The sequence below is a fragment of the Chiloscyllium plagiosum genome, unplaced genomic scaffold, assembly GCF_037043375.1.
Source record: "Chiloscyllium plagiosum isolate Xiang-an unplaced genomic scaffold, Cpla_swu_hap1 HiC_scaffold_26, whole genome shotgun sequence".
Taxonomy (NCBI): domain Eukaryota; kingdom Metazoa; phylum Chordata; class Chondrichthyes; order Orectolobiformes; family Hemiscylliidae; genus Chiloscyllium; species Chiloscyllium plagiosum.
This window is the reverse complement of record NW_028270164.1, coordinates 39,793,355-39,816,277: the sequence shown is the minus strand read 5'-3', so window position 1 is coordinate 39,816,277 and position 22,923 is coordinate 39,793,355. Positions and strand designations below refer to the sequence as shown.

Here is a 22,923-nt window from a genome sequence, read left to right as displayed (position 1 = left end):
AGAAAAGTAAACATCATCTCCATAAACACCTACCAAGACCTCTCAGGGTCTTGTATGTTTCAGTTAAGTCATCTCTTATGCCTGTAAATTCCAGCAGATACAAACCTAATCTTTAGTCCAACCTTTCCAAATAAGACACTCCTCCCCCACCCACCTCAACCATTCCAGGTATTAGTAAAGTCAGGTTTCTCTGAATTGTCTCCAATGTATTTATATCCTCCCTTAAATGAGTTGACCAATACTGTGCATAGAACTCTAGATTTGGTCTCACTAGAGCCTTAAATTACTGAAGTATTTCAAAGTTAATGAAAATGTAAATAGCAGAAAATGGTTTTGATCCATTCAGTGCTGAGTTATGGGTCCGTGCAGCACCACGTTATAAAGGGTCACAATTATAAAAGTAACTCGCTAGTTTTGTAGGTTGGCTAACATCCAACTCATTTTTATTTTAATCAAGTGTACAAAAGGTTTAAAGAGGACATGATGACCTAGTGGCATTACTACTAAACTATTAGATCAGAAATTCAGTTAATGTTCAGAGGACTGGGAATAATCTCAAATTGAGAATCTACTAATGACCATGAAATCATTGTTAATTATCAGGAAAACCCATCTGGCTCAGTAATGCCCTTCGGAGAAGAAAACCTGCCAACCTCACTTGGTCTAGCCTACATGTAACTCCAAACCCCAGTAATGTAGTTGATTCTCAACTGCCCTCTGAAATGGCTTAGCAAGCCACTCAGTTGTATCAATTGCAACAAAGTCTCAACAAAGAAATGAAACCAGCTGGACAACCTGACCTTGATCTTGGCACCGGAAATGACAGCAGAAGAAACAGCCCTGCTGACCTTGCAGAGTCCTCCTTGCTAACATCTGGGGGCTAGTGCCAACATTGGGAGAGTGTCTCACAGACTCGTTCAAGCAACAGCCTGACACAGTCATACTCACTGAATTAAACCATACAATGTCCCAGACACAATCATCATCCCTGGATATGTCCTGTGCCACCTGCAGGGCAGACACAATAGAAGTGGCGGCACAATGGCATGGGGGGGATCCTCAACATTGACACCGGACTCCATGAAGTCTTGTGGTTAACTGCCTGCTGATTACCACATACTGTCATCCTCAGTAGTCCTCCATTTTGAACAATGCTTGGAGGAAGCACTGACGGTGGCAAAGGCACAAAATGTATTCTGGGTGGGGAATTTCAATGTCTATCACGAGGAGTAGCTTGGCAGCTGAATTACTCTTGGGAACTAAGGCAGGGCATCTGACTGAGGTGTTAGTGGGGGAGCACTTTGGGACCAGTGACCATAATTCTATTCATTTTAAAATAGTGATGGAAAAGGATAGACCAGATCTAACAGTTGAAGTTCTAAATTGGAAAAAGGTCAATTTTGACGGTATTAGGCAAGAACTTTCAAAAGCTGATTCGAGGCAGATGTTCGCAGGTAAAGGGACGGCTGGAAAATGGGAAGCCTTCAGAAATGAGATAGCAAGAATCCAGAGAAAGTATATTCCTGTCAGGGTGAAAGGGAAGGCTGGGAGGTATAGGGAATGCTGAATGACTAAAGAAATTGAGGGTTTGGTTAAGAAAAAGAAGGAAGCATATGTCAGGTACAGACAGGATAGATCGAGTGAATCCTTAGAGTATAACGAAAGTAGGAGTATACTTAAGAGGGAAATCAGGAGGGCAAAACAGGGACATGAGATAGCTTTGGAAATAGAATTAAGGAGAATCCAAAGGGTTTTTAAAAATATATTAAGGACAAAAGGGTAACTAGGGAGAGAATAGGGCCCCTCAAAGATCAGCAAGGTGGCCTTTGTGTGGAGTCACAGAAAATGGGGGAGATACTAAATGAATATTTTGCATCAATATTTACTGTGGAAAAGGATATGGAAGATATAAACTGTAGGGAAATAGATGGTGACATCTTTCAAAATGTCCAGATTACAGAGGAGGAAGTGCTGGATGTCTTGAAATGGTTAAAGGTGGATAAATTCCCAGGACCTGATCGGGTGTACCCAAGAACTCTGAGAGAAGCTAGAGAAGTGATTGCTGGGCCTCTTGCTGAGATATTTGTATCATCGATAGTCACAGGTGAAGTGCTGGAAGACTGGAGGTTGGCAAAACGTGGTGCCACTGTTTAAAAAGGGTGGTAAGGACAAGCCAGGGAACTATAGACCAGTGAGCCTGACCAGTGGGCATATTGTTGGAGGGAATCCTGAGGGACAGGAAGCACATGTATTTGGAAAGGCAAGGACTGATTCGGGATAGTCAACATGGCTTTGTGCATGGGAAATCATGTCTCACAAACTTGATAGAGTTTTTTGATGAAGTAACAAAGAAGATTGATGAGGGCAGAGCAGTAGATGTGATCTATATGGACTTCAGTAAGGCGTTCGACAAGGTTCCCCATAGGAGACTGATTAGCAAAGTTAGATTTCATGGAATACAGGGAGAACTAGCCATTTGGATACAGAACTGGCTCAAAGGTAGAAGACAGAGTGTGGTGGTGGAGGGTTGTTTTTCAGACTGAAGGCCTGTGACCAGTGGAGTGCTACAAGGATCGGTTCTGAGCCCTCTACTTTTTGTCATTTACATAAATGATTTGGATGCAAGCATAAGAGTCACAGTTAGTAAGTTTGCAGAGAACACCAAAATTGGAGGTGTAGTGGACAGCGAAGAGGGTTACCTCAGATTACAACAGGATCTTGACCAGATGGGCCAATGGGCTGAGAAGTGGCAGGTGGAGTTTTATTCAGATAAATGCGAGGTGCTGCATTTTGGGAAAGCAAATCTTAGCAGGACTTATACACTTAATGGTAAGGTCCTAGGGAGTGTTGCTGAACAAAGAGACCTTGGAGTGCAGGTTCATAGCTCTTTGAAAGTGGAGTCGTAGGTAGATAGGATAGTGAAGGAGGCGTTTGGTATGCTTTCCTTTATTGGTCAGAGTATTGAGTACAGGAGTTGGGAGGTCATGTTGCGACTGTACAGGACATTGGTTAGGCCACTGTTGGAATATTGCATGCAATTTTGGTCTCCTTCCTATCGGAAAAATGTTGTGAAACTTGAAAGGGTTCAGAAAAGATTTACAAGGATGTTGGCAGGGTTGGAGGATCTGAGCTACAGGGAGAGGCTGAACAGGCTGGGGCTGTTTTCCCTGGAGCGTTGGAGGCTGAGAAGTGACCTTATAGAGGTTTACAAAATTATGAGGGGCATGGATAGGATAAATAGGCAAAGTCTTTTCCCTGGTGTTGGAGAGTCCAGAACTAGAGGACATAGGTTTAGGGTGAGAGGGGAAAAATATAAAAGAGACCTAAGGGGCAACTTTTTCACACACAGGGTGGTATGTGTATGGAATGAGCTGCCAGAGGATTTGGTGGAGGCTGGTACAATTGTAACATTTAAGAGGCATTTGGATGGGTATATGAATAGGAAGGGTTTGGAGGGATATGGGCCGGGTGCTGGCAGGTGGGACTAGATTGGGTTGGGATATCTGGTTGGCATGGACGGGTTGGACCGAAGGGTCTGTTTCCATGCTGTACATCTCTATGACTCTACTGATCAAGTTGGTCAGGTCCTAAAGGACATTGCTGCTAGATTGGGTCTGTGACAGATGATGAGGGAACCAATGAGGAAAAATATACTTGACCTCATCCTTTCCAATCTCTAGCTGCAGATATGTATGTCTATGAAAGTATCAGTAAAAGTGACCACCACACAGTCCTTGTGGATATGAAGTCCCACTTTCACACTTTCACCCTTTACTGTGTTGTGTGGCACTGTCACTGTGCTAAATGGATTAGACTTCAAACAGACCCAGCAATTCAAGACTGGGCATGCATGAAGCGCTGTGGGCCATCAACAGCAGCAGAGGCATACTTTCGCATAATCTGTAACCTCATGGCCACCATATTTCCCACTCGACCATTACCATCAAGCCAGAGGATCAACCCTAGTTCAATTGAGAGTGCAGGAGGGCAAATGCCAGGCAATGACCATCTCCAAAAAGGGGCAATCTAACCACTGCCCCTTGACATTCAGTGGTGTTTCCATCACTGAATCCCTCACTATCAACATCCTTAGAATTACTATTGACCAGAAACTCAACTGGACTTGCCATATAATCACAGCAACTACGAGAGCAGGTCAGAGGCTAGGAATACCATGGCGAGTAGCTCCCCTCCTGACTCCTCAAAGCCTATCCATCATCTCCAAGGCACAAGTCAGGAGTGTGATGGAATACTCCCCATTTCCCTGAATGTGTTCAGCTCCAATAACACTCGAAGCTTGAAACCATCTAGGACAAAGTAGCCTGCTTGAATGGCTCACATCCATAAGCATCCACTTCCTCCACCATGTTCACTCGCTGCAGTGTGTATGATCTACAAGATTAGATTAGATTAGATTACTTGCAGTGTGGAAACAGGCCCTTCAGCCTAACAAGTCCACACTGACCCGCCGAAGCTACACTGCAGAAATTCATCAAAGATTATTAGACAGCCTCTTCCAAATCCATTTCCATCTAAAAAGGGCAAGGGCAGGAGATACATGGACATGCTATCACCTGCAAGTTCCTCTCCAAACCACTTATCACCTTGACTTGGAAATATATCACCATTGCTTCATTGCCAATGAGTCAAAATCTTGGAATATGCTCCCTAAGGGCATTGTGGATCGAGCTTACAGCATGTAGACTGCAGCAGTTCAAGAAGACAGCACACCACAATCTTCTCAAGGGCACAAGAGATGGGCATTCATTGTGGGATTGCCAGCAATGCCCAATCTCGTGAATGGTTGAAAATAGAGCAGCTTGATTTTCACTGCAATGAATTTGGGTTTTTTGGGGAAAATTGCACTTTGAAAAGACATTGCTTCCTCATGGAAGCACAAGCACAATGGCTTAATGGTGTGGAAAAGAGTGACAAAGTCACGAAGATAATACTAAAGACTTTGAAGGACACTTGGGTTGCAGGACTGACAGTGAGATGTCAGTTATGGAATGTCACTTACTTGTGCAAAGAAACCAGTTGTTAGATTTTTAATGGCAGGAACAACCTGTTTGAAATGCAAATGTATGAAGATTTACAGACATTAATGTAGTACATAGTCACTGATAATTATAAAATCTAGTCTGGAGGAAAATATTCTTGAGAAGCTGCAATTTCCAATCATGAACATACCACATCTCTAGTGTAGCCAACATCTTACTTTCTTGATTCAGAATTTATGGCTTTACCTGTTCAGAGATTTTGAAACAATTACATAGAGCCAATTGCTAGCCTTCTATTCTGACATGAGGAGCTGGAATGTGTATTGTTCAACAACATGTCATCTGAAGGTCAATGAAAGGCATTGAATGGATATTCTGGATCAGTGGTGCTGGAAGAGCACAGCAATTCAGGCAGCATCCGAAGACAGGCAAAATCGACATTTCGAGCAAAAGCCCTTCATCAGGAATAAAGGCAGAGAGCCTGAAGCGTGGAGAGATAAGCTAGAGGAGGGTGGGGGTGGGGAGAGAGTGGCATAGAGTACAATAGGTCAGTGGGGAAGGAGATGATAGGTCAGGGAGGAGAGGGTGGAGTGGATAGGTGGAAAAGGAGCTGGGCAGGTCGGACAAGTCCGGACAGGTCAGGGGATCGAGTTGCTGGAGGTTAGAAGCTAGGATGAGGTGGGGGAAGGGGAAATGAGGAAACTGTTGAAATCCACATTGATGCCCTGGGGTTGAAGTGTTCCGAGGCGGAAGATGAGGCGTTCTTCCTCCAGGCGTCTGGTGGTGAGGGAGCGGCAGTGGAGGAGGCCCAGCACCTCCATATCCTCGGCAGAGTGGGAGGGGGAGTTGAAATGTTGAGCCACTGGGCGATTTGGTTGATTGGTGCGGGTGTCTCGGAGATGTTCCCTAAAGCGCTCTGCTAGGAGGCGCCCAGTCTCCCCAATGTAGAGGAGACCGCATCGGGAGCAACGGATACAATAGATGATATTAGTGGATGTGCAGGTAAAACTTTGATGGATGTGGAAAGCTCCTTTGGGGCCTTGGATAGAGGTGAGGGAGGAGGTGTGGGCACAGGTTTTACAGTTCCTGCGGTGGCAGGGGAAAGTGCCAGGATGGGAGGGTGGGTCGTAGGGGGGCGTGGACCTGACCAGGTAGTCACGGAGGGAACGGTCTTTGCGGAAGGCGGAGAGGGGTGGGGAGGGAAATATATCCCTGGTGGTGGGGTCTGTTTGGAGGTGGCGGAAATGTCGGCGGATGATTTGGTTTATGCGAAGGTTGGTAGGGTGGAAGGTGAGCACCAGGGGCGTTCTGTCCTTGTTGCGGTTGGAGGGGTTGTGTCTGAGTGCGGAGGTGCAGGATGTGGATGAGATGCGTTGGAGGGCATCTTTAACCACGTGGGAAGGGAAATTGTGGTCTCTAAAGAAGGAGGCCATCTGGTGTGTTCTATGGTGGAACCGCTCCTCCTGGGAGCAGATACGGCGGAGGCGGAGGAATTGGGAATACGGGATGGCATTTTTGCAAGAGGTCGGGTGGGAAGAGGTGTCATCCAGGTAGCTATGGGTGTCGGTGGGTTTGTAGAAGATGTCAGTGTCAAGTCGGTCGTCACTGATGGAGATGGAGAGGTCCAGGAAGGGGAGGGAGGTGTCAGAGATGGTCCAGGTAAATTTAAGGTCAGGGTGGAATGTGTTGGTGAAGTTGATGAATTGCTCAACCTCCTCGCGGGAGCACGAGGTGGCGCCAATGCAGTCATCAATTTAGCGGAGGAAGAGGTGGGGAGTGGTGCCAGTGTAATTACGGAAGATCAACTGCTCTACGTAGCCAACAAAGAGACAGGCATAGCTGGGGCCCATACGTGTGCCCATGGCTACCCCTTTGGTCTGGAACCCAGGGACCCGGGTTTGATCCCAGCCTCAGGCAACTGGCTGTGTGAAGTTTGCACATTGAATGGATATTGATGACTGGATAAACACAGCAGTTACTTTGGTGCACAGCAAACTCCCATGAACAGTGAAAAGATGAATAAGCACTTCAGTGTTGGTTGGAGGAGGACTTTGTGTTGCGATAAAAGGAGAATTGCTCTCTCAAAGTAAACTAAGAAGTCTTGAATATCTACCTGAACTATGAAAATGTGGAGCGGTGAGCTTGGCTCAGCATCTGATTCAAAAGACACTATTGCCAAGAGTGTAGCATTCCTCAACAGAAATTGTGGACTTGAATGCTGAATAGGACATGCTTGAACCACAAGTTTGTAGTACAGAGGCAAGATTGCCATGCCATTTGGCAAATTGAAATGCACAAGTTTAGGCTAGGTTTCTAGCTTTTAACAAAATCTGTCCGCATAATGCAGATGTTTCTAAGGCCAGTGTTTATTGCCCATCCTGAATACCCTCTGAAGCTGATGGAGAACTGCCTTCTTGAACTGCTGCAGTCCATCTAATGTAGGTACACCTACAGTGCTGTTAGGAAGGGAGTTAATGGCAAAGTCTTTCCAAGTCAGCATGGTGCAGATATGAAGGGGAATATGCAGGTAGTGACTTTCCAGGCAACTGTTGTCTTTGTTCTTCAAAGTTGTCGAGCTTGTAGATCTGGAAGGTACTGTTTCAGGAGCCTTGGTGAATTGCTGCAGTACATTTATTATGTAATGTGTACTGCTGCTGGCTGTAATGTATAATGTGGTGGGCATGGGTTTTTAAACAATGGAGTATGATTCAGTTGGGCTACTCTGTACTGGATGGTCAGGTTTCATCGGGGTTGTTGAAGCTACACTCGTGTATGGTTGTAGACTGTATTTCATCACAATCTTAATTGTTGTCTTGTGCAGGGTAGACATTTCTTGCAGAGTCAGGCATTAAGTTACCCACCTCAGAATCCCCAGGTTGGCACTGTGGTGGCTGAAATGGATTAGTCCCTCCACCCCCAAAACTATTTTGACTTCGTTCCCTCCTTTGTTGTCACCACAATTTTGATATTTATTCATGCCACACTAGCCCTGGAAGGCAGTGTTTAAAATTGGGCAATTTGACGGTTGATTCCCAAAATAAATAAAAAAATCTGGCTTCTTCCCCAGCATGCAGTTTTTGTTATTTGTTCATTTGTTGATTAGGAGAAAGTGAGGACTACAGATGCTAGAAATCAGTTGAAAAGTGTGGCGCTGGAAAAGCACAGCCAGTCAGGCAGCATCCAAGGAGCAGGAGAGTCGACATTTTGAGCATAAGGTCTTCATCCCGATGCTCGAAACATTGACTCTCCTGCTCCTCGGATGCTGCCTGACCAGCGGTGCTTTTCCAGCAACACACCTTTTGACATTTGTTGATTAGGTTTATTTAGAGAAAAATAAAGAGATGGGTTCTTCCTCAGTGGGGTGTTGGTTTCTGGAGAGGGAAATGATCCAGAAGGAAAAGATTTGAAACTTGTATTTGTAATAAACTATAGACATATTGCTTTGTAAATCTCTGAAATCTTTTGCTGTCTAATTCAACATATGAGTATCAGTCTTCAAAACATTCAGGCTGATTCCTTGATGATGATGGTAGCATAAGTGATAGGTCAGATCACAGGTTTCAAATTGGAGGCAAGGTTAGCGTTAGTTTCAGATCTGGCCAATTAGTGTTAATAACAGTAACCCCAAGAACTACTCTTGTTACATGTCAATACTCTGCCTTAAAATGAAATTTAAGTATGAGCAGTTCTCACGTTGCTGTCATAATTACAACCTTCAATGCTGTTGACTGTTGACTTGAACATTTTCCAATTAGATCTATTGACCTTTAAGACCTGCAGATGAGGTTTCTGTAAGACGTGAAAATAGGCTAGAGATGTTTCATTACTGAGAACAAATTGATTAAAAATAATTTTTGCAGCACAGAAACGGTTCACAGCAAGTGAGACAATTCTTGAGGATTGTCTACTTGATCCCATTCTGCTGTGCTTCCTTTTTTTATTTACAGAAATCTCTTATTTGTTCTCCTTTTGAATTCTGTTAGCAAGTCTGTACCAAAATCGGTTTTGATATTGCCTATCCTAACAAAATAATTGATCATAACCTCTCCAGTTATTTTTAATGACTTTTTAAATCCCTGCTCTCTACTTAACAGCAAACTCGCCAGTGGGAATAACTTTCCTTGTTTACCTAATCATTGCTTTCATTATTATAAAATGCTGAAAGCTGCCTTCTAAGAGTGTTTTTTTTTTGCTGATGTCTTTGCCACTTGGCTACCTTAGAATTTTTAAAATCTGATTATAAAGTCAAGAGGCTGGAGGCTTCTAACAGAGAAGGTTTCCCCTCCTTTTTGAGGAAAAGTAAATATGAAATTCAGTGGGTCGTCATTCACAGAGGCAACATTTCTGTGTTGAAAATAACAAATCAATTGCCTGTCACTGTCCAATTCTGTCTCACTACCCTTGTATTTTTAGGCCACTATTGGTCTTTCCATTCTTAATGAGACAAAATTGCTCTTGATGATATCCATCAATTTATTAGAGAAGGCGAGAAAGGCTGGAAACCATGTAAGATAAGAAAGAGGAAATGAAGTGTGTCATGACTTATCAATCAGGCAAGCATAGTATTTGGTTTTGATCGATTAGCCATAGAAAACCATAATGCACTGATGATTCTATGTCTGAAGTCTATTACAACAAATAAATTGCATAGAAGCAATATTATTGCAATTGAATGCATTATATGCATATGGATCAGGCAAAACAGCATGGTCTAATGTATGAACAAGCAATTTATAAATAAGTATACCTTGTAAAGGTAATTAAACTTCAAAGTAGTTGCCAAGCTTAGTTCTATTTGACCCTGTTGAAGAGTATTGTGAAAGATGCCCTTTGCAAAATAAAAGTAGTAGTTCTTGTTGTAAGAACTAGATTGTTCAATTGAATATTAATTGTATGCCTTAAATTAATGACTATTATGGACTGGGTTGGAAGAGTTAATCTAAATAGTTCTTTCAGTTGTGTCTTGTTACAAGGTGCACACATGCCTCCAAAGGTTTCCTTGAAATTTCTTACATTTAGCATGATGAGTGCAGAAGAGTGATACTTGATAAAGGCAGTGAAATCAGTTGATTCATTTTGGGACACCAGCTCAGGATTCCCAAGGAAGAAGAATCAGATTAGAATCAACATTAACTCTGTTTCTCTCCCCAGATTGCTCCAACATTCTCTGTGCTCGTTAACTCAGGACATCCAGCTAACCAGGAGCTTGACTCTGCTTTGTTCTGTTGCTGAAATCTATTTTCTTTCTTCTCCTTTTGCTGCATGATAGGCTGCCAACAGTCACTGTTTATTAATATTTGCTCGATCCAATAGTGACATCCCCTGAGTTCTGGTTGTCTTGCCACTGCATGGATAAAAAATAATTAGTCTGTCTATAATGCGATCAATTTCTGATTGGTTTGTCAGGGGTGATAGTCATATCATGTCTGGTCATCTCCTAACTGGTTCCGTAAAATGTTGGTTACTTTAAAATGGCACAACTATTTTTAACAGGATATTTACAAGTATTCTCATTAGACCATGCCACATGAGTACAGAAGTCAAATCTTCATACTATAGTGGGCGGCATGGTGGCACAGTGGTTAGCACTGCTGCCTCACAACACCAGAGACCCGGGCTCAATTCCTGCCTTGGGCAACTGTCTGTGTTTGCACATTCTCCCCGTGTCTGTGTGGGTTTCCTCCAGGTGCTCCAGTTTCCTCCCACAGTCCAAAGATGTGCAGGTTAAGTGAATTGGCCTTGCTAAATTGCCCGTAGTGTTAGATGAAAGGGTAAATGTAGGGGAATGGGCCTGGGTGGGTTGCTCTTCGGAGGGTCGGTGAGGACTTGTTGGGCCGAATGGCCTGTTTCCACAATGTAAGTAATCTAATCTAAAAAAAATAAGCTTGAAAAGGGATCTAGACAACAAAAACAGAAATTGCTGGAGAAACTCAGCAGGTATGGCAGCATCTATGGAGAGAAATCAGAGTTAACGTTTTGGGTCAAGCCACCCTTCCTCAGAACTTGACCTGAAACATTAATTCTGTTTCCTCTCCACAGATGCTGCCAGACCTGCTGAGCTTTGCTTGCAATTTCTGTTTTTGTTTCTGATTTACAGCATTCACAGTTTTTTCAGTTTCTTTTATACAGCCTAGGTTGACTTAAAAGAAATTAAAGGCAAGATAATTTTTGAAAACAAACTCAATCCTACACTGTTTCTGCTCCCTGATCATGGAAACACTTGATGCGTTGCAATGTGTCAAGTTTGTATAGTTTCATGTCTGTCAGTGGGGAAAAGACAAAGAGATTTGCAACATCTTCAAGTCACACTGAAGAGTTTTCAATTATTACTTGACTTTGTAGCACTAATTATGTTAAGGAGAAGGGAAGGCATGTTTTTGTACTTACCCTGATGTCACCATGAAACTTTATTTCTGTTATATAAGTCATGAAATATTGTACATTTCTGTGCTTAAAAAAAAACTCTTGCAGATAACATGACTCTGAGAATTGTAAGATTTATGATCAACGCAGTGGTTAGTATTGCTGCCGTACAGCACCAGGGACCAAGGTTTGATTCTGGCCTCGGGCAAATTTCAGTGTGGAATTTGCATGTTCTCCCCATGTCTGTGTGTGTTTCTTTTGGGTGCTGCAGTTTCCACCCATAGTCCAAAGATGTGCAGGTTAACTAATCCAGGTTCGGTGGATTGGTAATGGTAAATGTGCGGTTTTGGGAATAGGGTGGATGGGAGGGGGGTTGGTGGCAGTAGTAGGATACTCTGCTGAGCGTCAGTTCAGACTCAATGGATCAAGTAGACTCTTTTTGCACGTAGGGATTCCATGATAAATGTGTCATGTTTCCGTGTGAATGAAGCTTTACAGTATGAAGCAGACTGTTTCCTGATTTTTAATAAATGTGTTTGTTAATAATAACAAAAGGCTTATTTGGCCATTTAGCTTTATTTGACTGAAATAATTTTAGTAGAGAGCATATGGGCTGTTGCTGGATGAGAAGTTTAATTGTTTCACTTATTAATGTTCAGTTATCTCAACCAGTAAAGTGCATTAGTGGCAAACTTCACTGTTTATTTTGGCAAACAACACTTCAGTCTTGGGGAGCGTTATTTAATACATTATTTATTGAGTCAGTTTGTCTTGAAAATTGAATAGAGAGGGCTGGTGACACTGATATGCTTATGGTAAAGTATTACTTGTATTGAGCTACCAGTGTTATTGGTTGGTTTATTCATAATGAGGAACATTGATATAGTTATAGAGTCATAGAGTCAACAGCAGGGAAACAGGCCCTTCAGCCCAACTCCTCCATGCTGACCAAGTTTCCTAAGCTGAACTAGTCCCATTTTCCTGTGTTTGACCCTGATTCTTCTAACCTTTCCTATCCATGTACGTATCGAAATGTGTTTTACATGTTTTAATTGTAGCTGCCTCTACTACGTCCTCTGCAACTTTTTTGATCCATTGCAATCCCTGCTCTGACCTATACTATTAATCCATAGGAAAACCATTTTTCCTTCCTTTCCTTCTTCGTTATGTTTTCTATTTTGGATATTCATATGTAAGATGTGTATTAACATAAAATGGGTCAATTGTTCCTGATTTGTGTTTAGATCATTGTTCTATAAGCAAATGAGACTATCCAATAAAAGCATAATGCTGCAATTGCTGGTGATCTGACATAAAGCCAGTTAGTGCTGGAGAAACTGGGATGGTCTGGCAGCATCTGTGGAGAGAGAAATAATGTTCAAGTATTGAGTCCAATATGACTTCTTCAGAACTACTCTCCATTGTCTGCCCATTTAAAGTTCTTTATATGAGAACCAATGAGACGTTTAAATGTGGAAGACATCTCAACCATGCTCCTTTTCTCACCTTCACTGTTTTGCTTGCTCAGCTTAGACTGAAAACCAAGATTGAAATCTTTTTGATCTGAACATCAATGATATATTCTTACCGTAAGGTCCATCAAAGGTGTTGAATGGGTTCTAAGATAGTTTTGACAAGTAATATTTGTCAGCAGAATGTAACAAATGTATTTAATTAATTGTTACATAGTTGATATCTAGGACTCAATAATTTCCTTCCAACTAATTTACTGCATTCTATCGTATGTTTGAAAATGCTTTAAGCATTTATGGCCTAGTGGGCCATTGAGTTGTACCAATTGCTGCAAAGTCTCAAAGAAATGAAACCGGATGGATGACCAGGAATCGACCTAGGAATCCAAAAAGACAATGGCAGAAACAGCCTTGTTGACCCTGCAAAGTCCTCCTCACTAACATCTGAGGGTGAGTGCCAAAAGTGGGACATATCCATGGCTATGTCCTGTGATGTCACAGTGGTATATAGTTGGGAGGGAGTTGTGCTGGGAATCCTCAACATTGACTCTGGACGCCATAAGTCTCATTCAGGTTACACATGGGCAAGGAAACATGTCTTTGTCCCTCAGCTGATGAATCAGTACTCCTCCATGTTGAACAACACTTAGAGGAAGCACTGAGGATGGCATGGGCACAAATTGTACTCTGCTTGGGGGATTTCAATGTCCACCAATAAGAGTGGCTCAGCAACAGTACTATAAATGAAGCAGCAGTACCACTACATCAGGTCCTCAAGGACAAGCTACGAGAATGGGTCTGCGGCAGGTAGTGAGGGAACTAACAAGAGGGAGAACATACTTGATCTCTTCCTTACAAATCCCCAGCTGCAGAGACTTCTATCCATGACAGTATCAATAAGAGTGACCATCACACTAAGTCCCTCCTTCACATTGAAAATAACTTCCATCATGATTGTGGCACTATCACTGTGCTAAATGGGACAGACTTCAAACAGACGTAGCAACTTCAGACTCTGCATCCATGAGGTGCTGTGGGTCATCAATAGCAGCAGAATTCTACTTCAGCACAATCTGTAACCGCATGGCCCAGCATATCCCCCACTAACCATTACTATCAAGCTAGGGAATCAACTCTGATTCAATGGAGAGTGCAAGAGCAGCACTAGGCATACCTGAAGATGAGCTGTCAACCTGGTGACTACTGTATGCCAAACAACATAATCAGCAAGTGATAGACAGAGCTAAGCGATCCCACAACCAATGAATCAGATCTAAGCTCTGCAGTCCTGTCACATCCAGTCGTGAATGGTGGTGGACAGTTAAACAACTCACTGGAGGAGGAGGCTCTACAAATATCCCCATCCTCAATGATGGAAGAGCCCAGCACATCAGTGCAAACAATAAGGCTAAAGCTTTTGCAGCAATATTCAATCAGAAGTGCTGAAAGCATGATCCATCTCAGCCTCCTCCAGAGGTCCCCAACATTACAGATACCAACCTTCAGCCAATTCAATTCCGTCCACATGCTATCAAGAAATGGTTGGAGACACTGGATATTGCAAAGGCTACAGGCCCTAACAACATTCCAGCATTAGTACTGAAGGCTTGTGCTCCAGAACTTGCCACTCCCCTAGCCAGGAAGGAGGCTGAAAGAACACAACAAGCCAGGCAGCATCAGTAGATGGAGAAGTCGAGGTTTTGGGTGTAATCCTTCTTCAGGACTGGGGGTGGGTGCAGGGGGAGCTGCAGATAAAGGGGGTGGCAGAAGCAGGATGGTGAAGTGGGGATAGGTGAAGGCAGACAGAGGGTATGAGCGGGTTCGTCAATGGGAGGAATTAATCCGCTTGGTGGCTGGGAGCGGTTGAAGGGAGGGGTAGGGGCTGGGAAGGGAGTCAGGGGATGGGAAAGGAAGCTATTTGAAGTTGGAGACTGCTCAGGCATAAGATGAGGTGTTGTTCCTCCAATTTGCGGTTTGGTTCACTGTGGCAATGGATGACGCCAAGAATAGTCATGTCGGAAAGGGAGTGGGAAGGGGAATTAAAATGGGCAGTGACTGGGAGGTCTGGTCGGCCCCTGCAGGCCTGGCTCAGATGCTTGGCGAACCATTCCCTCCCTTTACGTTTGGTCTCTCAATAAGTGACAAACTAGATTGGAAGAGAGGCAGGTGAACCTCTGTCTCACCTGGAATGACTGTTTGGGGTCCTGGATTGAGGTGACAGGGGTGGTGAAGTACAGTTACAAAACCAGCATCGACCCGACAAGGCGGAAAATTGCCTAAGTATGTCCTGTACATAAAAAGCAAAACAAATCCAACCCAGCCAATTACTGGCCCATCAGTCTATTCTTGATCATCAATATGTGATGAAAGGTGTCATCAACAATGGTATCAAGCAGCCCCTGCTCAGCAATCACTGCTTAGTGACGTCCAGTTTGGGTTCCGCCAGGGCCACTCAGTTCCTGACCTCATTACAGCCTTGGTTCAAACTTGAACAAAGGAGCTGAATTCCAGAGAGTAACACCCTTGACATCAAAGCTGCATTCGACTGAGTGTGGCATCATGGAGCCCGAGCAAAACTCGAATTAATGGGTATTAGTGGAAAACTCTCTGGTGGTTAGAGTCATACCGGTCACATCGGAAATTAATCGTGATTGTTGGAGGTCAATTATCTCAGCTCCAGGATATTTCTGCAGGAGTTCTTCAGGGTGGTGTCCTAGGCACAACCATCATCTGCTACATCAATGACCTTCCCTCCATCAAAAGGTCAGAAATGGGGATGTTTGCTGATGATTGCCCAGTGTTCAGCGTGATTTGCAACTCCTCCGATACTGAAACAGTCCATGTCCAAATGGAACAAGATCTAGGTGATATGCAGGCTTGGGCTGGCAAGTGGCAAATAACATTTGTGCCACACAAATGCCAGTCTATGACCGTCACCAACAAGAGACAATCTAACCACCACCCCTTGACATTCAATGGTGTTACCATCACTGAATCCCCCACGATCAACATCCTGGGAGATATTGTTGATCAAAAACTCAACTAGACTCGCCACATACTGCAGGTCAGATGCTTGGAATACTGCAGCGAGTAACGCACCTCCTGAATCCCCACTTGCCTGGATGAGTACAGCCCCAACAACACTCAAGAAGCTTGATACTATCCAGGACAAAGCAGCCCGTTGATTGGCATCACATCCACAAACATCCACTGCCTCTATCACCAATGCTCAGTAGTAGTAATGTGTACTATATGCAAGATGCACTGCAGAAATTCACCAAAGATTCAGACAGCAGCTTCCAAACTCTCAGCCACTTCCATCTGGAAGGACAAGGTCAGCAGATATATGGGAATACCACCACTTTCAAGTTCCCCTCCAAGTCACTCACCATCCTGACCTGGAAATGTATTGCTGTTCCTTCACTGTTGCTGGGTCAAAATCCTGGAATTCCCTCCCTAATTGCATTGTGGGTGTAAACACAGCAGATATACTGTAGCACTTCAAGAAGGCAGTTCACCACTACCTCCTTGAGGGCAACTATGGATGTGCAATAAATGCTGGCCAGCCAGCAATGCCCACCTCCCAGAAAATGAATAAGTAAAGATGTAATATCCAGTTATTAAGCTGGCTTGGACTAACTAACTCAGTGTTACACATAATGATGGATTACAGCATGTAACCAATGATTCTCTACATGGGAAGGTATCATTGGCTGAGAGAAAGAAAGCTGAAGAAACCTGTTTATACGTTATGGAATGATGGGTAGCAAGGATGGGTGGGATGGAGGAGAAGAGAGGAAATAATTTGGAGGATATATTAGTATTTTCTGTTGTTTAACTGAGAGGTGGAACTGGTGTTGTAAGTGATTTTTGCTTGGTCCTGTTTGTTTCTATTAAGCATTTAATATCGAGAATCTCATTATGCTGCATATCAAATGATTAAAATATTTGTATTTAACTTTATGATAATACGTTGAGTTAATTTGTCATCCAGTAATCCTTCTGACATTTCAGAGTGACATGGTGGCTCAGTAGTTAGTGTTGCCACCTCACAGGGACTGGGTTCAATTCCAGCCTCGTGCAACTGTCTGTGTGCGGTTTGCACATTCTTGCTGTGTCTGTGTGAGTTTCATCCAGGTGCTCTGGTTTACTCCCAAAGTCCAAAGATGTGCAGGTTAGGTAGATTGATAGTGATAAATTGCCCATAGTGTCCAGAGATATGCAGGCTAGGTGAATTAGCCTTGGGAAATATCAGGTTACAGGAGCGGGTGGGCAGGCAGGAGGGGAGATCTGGGTGGGATGCTCTTCAGAGGATCATTGTGAACTCGATGGGCTGAATGGCCTGCTTCCACACATTGGGGCTTCTATTCTATGATTTTGTCATTCTTAGGTGTACTACAACTATCTTCAAACATCAGGCAAGATGCCCAAAAATAACTCTTGTTCTTGATGAAATATTGGAAATATATTCCTTTAGCTCCAATGAAGATTAATTTTTGATTTGACCAGTGTTGATAAATAATTAGTCTTGGGCATCATTCATTATCCAGTATCATAAATTGATTCAAGCAACACCTTAGGCAATCTGTCCTTTTATATGTTTTGTGGTTTGCTGTTAAATTTTATTTGATAATACGCCTGTAAAGAGTCTCAATTACACAAAAGATGCTATACAAGTAGGACACCCAAAATCTGGAGGCCTGAAAACTTGAAATAAATGTTTACTAAATGACTAAGGGGGGTTAAATTAAGCTCAAACATTTGTCAAAATACTGGAACCAATCAACAAAGTCCTAATTCTCAATGATGCACTAAACTGATTATTGATTTGTTGTGGTTCTGTTCGCCGAGCTGGAAGTTTTTGTTGCAAACGTTTCGTCCCCTGGCTAGGCGACATCATCAGTGCTTGGGAGCCTCCTGCGAAGCGCTTCTTTGATGTTTCCTCCGGTGTTTATAGTGGTCTGTCCCTGCCGCTTCCGGTTGTCAGTTTCAGCTGTCCGCTGTAGTGGTTGGTATATTGGGTCCAGGTCGATGTGTTTGTTGATGGAGTTTGTGGATGAATGCCATGCCTCTAGGAATTCCCTGGCTGTTCTCTGTCTGGCTTGCCCTATGATAGTAGTGTTGTCCCAGTCGAATTCATGTTGCTTGTTGTCTGCGTGTGTGGCTACTAAGGATAGCTGGTCGTGTCGTTTCGTGGCTAGTTGATGTTCATGTATGCGGATTGTTAGCTGTCTTCCTGTTTGTCCTATATAGTGTTTTGTGCAGTCCTTGCATGGTATTTTGTACACTACATTAGTTTTGCTCATGTTGGGTATCGGGTCCTTCGTTCTGGTGAGTTGTTGTCTGAGCGTGGCTATTGGTTTGTGTGCCGTTATGAGTCCGAGGGGTCGCAGTAGTCTGGCTGTCAGTTCTGAGATGCTCCTGATGTATGGTAGTGTGGCTAGTCCTTTTGGTTGTGGTATGTCCTCGTTCCGTGGTCTTTCTCTTAGGTATCTGTTGATGAAGTTGCGCGGGTATCCGTTTTTGGCGAATACCTTGTATAGGTGTTCCTCTTCTTCTTTTTGCAGTTCTGGTGTACTGCAGTGTGTTGTGGCCCTTCTGAATAGTGTCCTGATGCAGCTTCGTTTGTGTGTGTTGGGGTGGTTACTTTCATAGTTTAGGACTTGGTCTGTGTGTGTGGCTTTCCTGTATACCCTTGTAGTGAATTCTCCGTTCGGTGTTCTCTGTACCATCACATCTAGGAATGGGAGTTGGCTATCCTTTTCTTCTTCTCTCGTGAATCGGATTCCTGTGAGTGTGGCGTTGATGATCCGGTGTGTTTTTTCTATTTCCGTGTTTTTAATGATTACAAATGTGTCATCGACATATCTGACCCAGAGTTTGGGTTGAATTTGTGGTAGGACTGTTTGTTCTAACCTTTGCATAACTGCCTCTGCTATGAGTCCCGAGATTGGTGATCCCATGGATGTTCCGTTGATTTGTTCGTATATCTGGTTGTTGAATGTGAAGTGTGTTGTGAGGCACAAGTCCAGTAGTTTAAGTATGCCATCTTTGTTGATAGGTTCAGCGTCCTGTTTTCTGTTCTGTATGTCCAGTAGGTTGGCTATTGTTTCTCTGGCTAGGGTTTTGTCAATCGAAGTGAACAGTGCCGTCACGTCGAATGATATCATGGTTTCTTCTTTGTCTATGTGTATATTTCTGATGATGTCCAAGAATTCCTGTGTTGATTGTATAGAGTGTTTGGATCCGCTGACCAGGTGTTTCAGTTTCTGTTGTAGTTCTTTGGCCAGTTTGTATGATGGTGTCCCTGGTAGTGGGGCATACTTAAACTACTGTATGAAGTAGTCCCTGGCATACTTAAACTACTGGACACGTTTGTAATCATTAAAAACACGGAAATAAAAAAACACACCGGATCATCAACGCCACACTCACAGGAATCCGATTCACGAGAGAAGAAGAAAAGGATAGCCAACTCCCATTCCTAGACGTGATGGTACAGAGAATACCGAATGGAGAATTCACTACAAGGGTATACAGGAAAGCCACACACACAGACCAAGTCCTAAACTATGAAAGTAACCACCCAAACACACACAAACGAAGTTGCATCAGGACACTATTCAAAAGGGCCACAACACACTGCAGTACACCAGAACTGCAAAAAGAAGAAGAGGAACACCTATACAAGGTATTCGCCAAAAACGGATACCCGCGCAACTTCATCAACAGATGCCTAAGAGAAAGACCACGGAACGAGGACATACCACAACCAAAAGGACTAGCCACACTACCATACACCAGGAGCATCTCAGAACTGACAGCCAGACTACTGCGACCCCTAGAACTCATAACGGCACACAAACCAATAGCCAAGCTCAGACAACAACTCACCAGAACGAAGGACCTGATACCCAACATGAGCAAAACTAATGTAGTGTACAAAATACCATGCAAGGACTGCACAAAACACTATATAGGACAAACGGGAAGACAGCTAACAATCCGCATACATGAACATCAAATAGCCACGAAACGACACGTCCAGCTATCCTTAGTAGCCACACATGCAGACAACAAGCAACATGAATTTGACTGGGACAACACTACTATCATAGGGCAAGCCAGACAGAGAACAGCCAGGGAATTCCTAGAGGCATGGCATTCATCCACAAACTCCATCAACAAACACATCGACCTGGACCAACCACTACAGTGGACAGCTGAAACTGACAACCGGAAGCGGCAGGGACAGACCACTATAAACACCGGAGGAAACATCAAAGAAGCGCTTCGCAGGAGGCTCCCAAGCACTGATGATGTCGCCTAGACAGGGGATGAAACGTTTGCAACAAAAACTTCCAGCTCGGCGAACAGAACCACAACAACGAGCACCCGAGCTACAAATCTTCTCACAAACATTGATTATTGATTTCTCCACCTTGTTCACAGTGGAAGGTCCAGAATCCAAGCCAACCTGACCTGAGTGTTCAAAATCTAGGTAAATCTGAAAATCGGCACATTCTTGGTCTTGGGGTTACCAGATTTTAGACAATCAACTTATATTTTTGTCCACATTTGTAATCAATCCATCATTGATGTTTGTGCCTTCAGTTGTATGCGCTGAACTCTTCATTCCATCCCTAAATCTCTCTACCACTCTAAGTTCTCTCCCTTCCTTTAGGACATTCCTTACAAAATCCTCTATTATTGAATTTTCTGTCATCTTTCTTAAAATATACTTTTGTGGCTCAGTGTCAACATCTGTACAGTGAAACATCCTTGTTTGACTTGAAGTCACTCTCCAAATTCAACTCACTGGTCTTTTTTTGTGTACTTTCATTTTTGCCTATGTGGTATTTTCACCCTGCAGGTAATGAGTGGAATGGATTTCAAAATATTTTGTCTTGTCTTGACCACAAAGCCACAGTCTTATTCCAGAAGCTCAAACACAAAACCCTGACATTTCAGTGTACTACTGAGTGAATGCTACACCTCGAAACTCAAAATCTTTCAAATGAAATAAGGCATTGTTTGCCCTTTCAGATGGATATACAAGGGCCTATGGCAAAAATGTAAAGAAAAGCAGGGAGGTATTACAGTCTCTTCCCTAATATTTAGCCATCAATTAACAGCTTCTAAAATAAAAGCTTAATATCACATTGCTGACTGTGGGACCTTGCAAATTTGCCACTGTGTTTCTTCTGTTACAATAGTGACTGCACTTCAACGATACCCTATTGGCTGTAAAGCACTTTGCAGTGACCTTCGATTTTAATGTGGCGCAGACAAATGATTTTTCTAATAAAACAAGAATAAGCTGACACCTCAATTGAAATGCTGACAGTGAGCTTAAACAAAGATGGATACATGTGGCATCTGTGCTAAGTGAGCAGTATTCAAAGTATGGATAAAGTGAGCTCCGTTAAAACTCTGCCAAAACATTTTGGACTTCTTTTGATAAAACTTTCAATAATTTTAAACCCGCAAAAAGAGAAAGCAAAAAAAAAGCCAATGGTATATTAAAAAGTCTTCATTCTTCAAATGTAGTTTTTTCCCACATTGCATGTGATGACTAACAGGTATAGAAGGTGCTAACCCTGGAGAATGTAGCAGATGATGAGGTCAGTCCAGGAACCATCTGGAGAGTGCATTTATGAAACTTCCCCCCAACAACTTTACACGCACCTTTCATTTTCCTTGGATGTGACACATCATTTTGTAACCCCTTTTTTATTTTTTGGCATAATTTGATGACCTGGACTTTACAGCCAATGTCAAAGCGACAATATGCAGGTACTAATCTGAAAAATGACCCACAAAGATTAAGACAGTTCTCTGGTGTGGATTTAATCTTTCTCAACATTAATTTCATCCCAGCACCAGCAGTAGTGGATATCTGGTGTCTTGGGATAGTAATGTCATCAAGTGGGGGAAACAGATAGTCAAATTGAAGAACTTTCACTGGCAACATAGCAGCAAGCAGAAAGTATTTATTATCTCTCATTATTTTACAGGAAAGTTAACAAATGAGGCATGTACATGAGATTAAGGTAGAGACAAAGTAGCTTAACTGTTAACAAAAACAATTCAGTGTAGATCTCTCTGTTCTATCATATTTGGAGATAGTTGACTTTGCACAAATATAAAATTATTTTCTCTGGCCCAGCAGTAATTACGCCATTATATGCATTTATTTCTTCCAATAAGGTACATCTTTTCAAAGGCTTTTACAGTAGGAGCAGTGTAAACACAATTTCAAGTCCATTTAATTGATTTTCAAGACTTCTATCCTCAGGCTGAAATAGCACACACTGTTGAAGACTGGGGAATCGTTGATGACTACTTCTTTATTTAACTGGTCATGTGGAAACTTCAGAAATTGTTGAGTTTCATAATTGTACTATTGATGAATGTTGACAGTTTCTTAGCATTTTGTGCGCTGTTGTCTTTTTTTTAAACCATACAGAGAGGCTGAGGTGGTGGGGTAGTGCCACTTGACTACTAATCCAGCTAGCCAGCCTAGTCCTGTGACTACATGGGTTCAAACCAAACAACAAATGGGGACTTTAAATTCAATTAATGAATGAACTTAGGGTGGCACGATGGCTCAATGGTTAGCACTGCTGCCTCACAGTGCCAGAGACTCTGGTTTGATTCCACCCTCAAGTGACTGTCTGTGTGGAGTTTACATGTTCTCTCTGTGTCTGCGTGTGTTTCCTCCGAGTGCTCCGGTTTCCTCCCACACTCAATAGATGTGCAAATTAGGTGGATTGGCCATGTTAAATTGCCCATAGTGTCCAGGGGATGTGAGGGTAGGTGGATTAGCCATAGGAAATGCAGAGTTACAGAGGTAGGGTAGAGATGTGGGTCTGGGTGGGTTGCTGTTTGGAGGGGTGGTGTGGATTTGTAGGGCCAAATGGCCTGTTGCTGCACTGAAGGGATTCGATGAATTCTGAATTTCAAAACCAATCTCAGTGATGGTGTCCAAGAAACTATCTCTATTGTCATAAAATCCCACTAAAATGATGGAAATTTGCCTGGTCTGACTTAAACCTGCTCTCTGAAATGACTTTGCAAACCATTCA

At 43.0% G+C, this 22,923-nt stretch overlaps 1 protein-coding gene across 5 annotated transcripts in view; it reads left to right on the top strand.

The window, feature by feature from the left end:
- The window catches only part of ppfia4 (PTPRF interacting protein alpha 4), a 699,209-nt gene that overhangs the window by 543,415 nt on the left and 132,871 nt on the right, over positions 1-22,923 (top strand). The window lies entirely within an intron of this gene.